Below are 3,287 nucleotides of genomic sequence, written 5' to 3'. Positions count from 1 at the left end.
GTCTAGGATCACCTCCGTGGTGATGGTGAGTCCCCATAATCCTTAGTTTCCTTAATTTGCTTATTACAAGCTGGTTGGTTACTGTTCTCCCCTCCTAGTTTTATGTAAAAGGTCTTAAATATTTATCCTCTTAGTTGAAGATGTATCAGTTCTGGAAAGTTCTATGTTACTCGGTGCCCCATTGGTAGCTCCCTGTGATCCCTCCTATGAGTTCCTCCCATTGGCTACTTCCTCGTTAACCCCTCCCCTACTGCCTCACCCGAGTGCTTGTTACCCTTATCCCTGCCTTTCTCTCACTGAGTATAAAATCCCTGGACCCTCTGGAAAAACTGGCTTTTCATCCCTGGACCTTTCACCTGCAATAAACCCTGCTCGTGGAACCCATAACAGAGAGTCCCTCCTGCTTCGACACCTCTACCACCTCAGCCTGGGGCTCGCTCCTCAGAGTGAGGGGCTCGCCCTCCAACCACTGTACTCGCCTGCCAAGGGCTGTCATCAGCGAGAGGCTGTGCCCCTCCCAGCTATCCCTAGGCTCGGCATTTCATTGGAGCAAGTCAGACAGCAGATCATAGAATCATTTAGGTTGGAAAGGGCCCTTGAGATCTAGTCCAACCATTGACCTAACACACCAAGCCCACCACTGAATCACGTCCCTGAGTGCCATGTTCTACACATCCTTTAAATACCTTCAGGAATGGTGGCTCCACCGCCTCCCTGCTCTGAGCTGGGCCAGTCATCTTAATCTACTTTGCACCAGCTTGGTCTGAATTGTGAATACAGACTTGTTTTCAGTTTTCACTTGACCTCTTTCCCAGAACTGCTGCATATCAAAGACATCAGGGGACAAACACTTGGCAGTGCCACCTGCTTCCGTCCATCCCTACTAAGACCTCCCTGCACTCCCAGGAAAACATCTCAGGAAAACATCTTTGAAAAACTCACAGAGAGCATTGCAGACTGGGTCGCCATAGGCTGCTGTGACACTTGGCTGCTGATCATCTGGCAACCTCCTGTCTCTTCTTTGTCCCTCTGATAGAATGCAGTGGAGAGCACCAAGATCACAAGAAGACAGCACTGGTCAGTGTGGGAAGTACAGGACATCTGTCGCGGGTTGGGTTTGTAACCGGGCAGAAACACCAATTTAGTGTAGTGGTTTGGTCTAAAATACTCATTACTGTTTATCTTCTGTGAGATAAGAATTAGGAGAAATGCAAAGCAGGCACCAACTTGAATGAATATAAAGAAGTTTATTAACAGACCTAAAAGAAGAAAAGAAAAGAAAAAAAAATTATACCACCTTTAGAACTCTCCTCCTCCCCCCACCTTCCTCCCGTCTCCCACTGACAATGTAAAGACAACCCTTAAGATGTTCAGTCTGTTTACCACTTCCATAATAACCTTGTTCAGTCCATTTAGAAAGAGAAGTCTCTTTTTGCTCATGCTATGAAAACAGTATCACAACGAGACAGCCACCCACTTCCAAATATTGTTCAGTCCATTTAGGAAGAGGAGTCTCTCTGCTTGCGATGTGAGTCCCTTCCCCCGACTTGCAGCTTTTCCCGCAACTGCTTTCGAGGGTCCACTCTTGAAAGTTTTCTGGGGTACAATTTTAAGGTTGAGCTGTTCAGAAACAAAAAAAACAGAGGCCCTTCTCCTTCCCTGGGAGCAAAGGGTCATCTTCATCTTTAAAACTATCTCTGGAAGCATCTCTAGGAATTGAGGTTTTTCTCCTTTCCTCTTTGGAGCAAAAAGTCCTCATCTGGTTCATCTGGTTCATCTCTCTCTGTCCAAACTTCTCATGAAATTACAGCTGCGTCAGCATCTGCCTATCTCAGCGCAGGTGCTTCTGCTTATGAGTTGAACACTCCACCCCCCATATCTTCATGAAATTACAACAGGATACTCTGATATATCATAGCTTCACAACAGACTTTCAGCTTTAAGCATCTCCTCTCTCTCTTCCCTCAGGTTTTCAGCTCTTCACAGCAATAAAAGGGTTAATCTCACCTCGGCCTTACAGCTGGAATGTGGCTTATCGCTGTTGGTCCCTGACCTCTGCCGGACAGAGGTGCCGCTTTGCTGAATCTCGGCCGCAGTGGAGGGGGGGGTTCCGAGCCGCTCCGGCTGCCCACGGCAAGGCAGTGGGGGGGGGGTTCCACAGCTGGAACAGGCCCATGGCTCCAGGATGGCCGTGGCCCGGCCCGGCCTGGCCCAAGCAGGGCCTGTCCAGGCCCGCTGGCCCCCACACGGGGCCTGCAGCCACCTGTCCCAGCGCCGGAAACGAGAGAGAGCTTGGGGGGAGTTTGTCTATTCTTAAGTGTGGATCACAGAGGCGGTCACAACTTTAAGTGGCTTAAAGAATTGTCCATATTCAAACTGGCCAGCTGATAGGTTCTATCAGGTCCCAGAGGAAGCTGTAAGCACCCCTTAGCAAGGATATCCCTTCCGGGACTATGCTTGCTAACCTATGACAACATCTCTTCAAACAACCTCCCACATACTTGTTTGCCACCAGCCCTGCTCAACTTTCATCTTACATCCTTAGATCACCTTAGACAGGAAACCCTCAGTTTTCCTGATGAATTTAACTCAGTTTGCCTTGATCAGGGTGCAGCACTTCAAGACAACCATCAACAATATCAGATTCCTTTTGGCCCTGACCTGCTGCCCCACACAAATCAGCTGGCAATAGCCTACACAGAGCAGTGCATGTGGACCTTAACCAAACTGGACAGCTCTGCATGGTGGGATAACTCGGTTTGCAGTGCCAGCCTTGAGGCAGGTGGGTTTTGATAACATGTAGTGCCACACACAGGTTAATAACGTGTAGAATCATAGAATTGGTTAGGTTGGAAAAGATCTTTAAGACCACTGAGCCCAACCTTTAATCCAGGGGTTGAGGGATGAACCTGCTGCCTGTGGCCTCAGCAGGAGCACCATGGGGTGGTGAAGGTGGTCTCTCCTTATCTCTGAGGATATCTTGCATGGCCAGAGTGTTTGTGGGCAGGCCACAATGCTCACCCAACTAAAAGGGCTCAGCACTTGGCTGTGGGACAGGCAGTGTGCAGAGCTCAAGCAGAAATCAACTGTGGGGATGCTCTCCTGCTTGGTTCATTGTATTGACAGGCTGAGGGAGGATGAAAAAGGCAAAGGCTTCTTGTGGCTACCTCTTCTCCCTGCTCAAGAGCTCCAGTGAACCTTGGTATACTAAATACAACTCCTTTGATCTTTCATATAATTTTGTTTCAGGCAGCTTCTCCATCTAAAATCCTTTTTGAATGAGTGCC

At 48.7% G+C, this 3,287-nt stretch overlaps 1 long non-coding RNA gene across 1 annotated transcript; it reads right to left on the bottom strand.

The window, feature by feature from the left end:
• Positions 1–1,227: 1,227 nt before the first annotated feature.
• LOC138107426 (uncharacterized) lies at positions 1,228–2,186 on the bottom strand. The gene is made up of 2 exons (XR_011149512.1): positions 2,008–2,186; positions 1,228–1,620 (listed from the first exon to the last, which is right to left on the bottom strand). It is a non-coding gene; the product is annotated as an uncharacterized lncRNA (long non-coding RNA).
• Between the last annotated feature and the right edge of the window lie 1,101 nt (positions 2,187–3,287).

This window comes from Aphelocoma coerulescens, chromosome 3, assembly GCF_041296385.1.
Source record: "Aphelocoma coerulescens isolate FSJ_1873_10779 chromosome 3, UR_Acoe_1.0, whole genome shotgun sequence".
NCBI classification, from domain to species: domain Eukaryota; kingdom Metazoa; phylum Chordata; class Aves; order Passeriformes; family Corvidae; genus Aphelocoma; species Aphelocoma coerulescens.
Note: the sequence above shows the minus strand (reverse complement) of the source record. Positions and strands in the feature narration are given on the sequence as shown.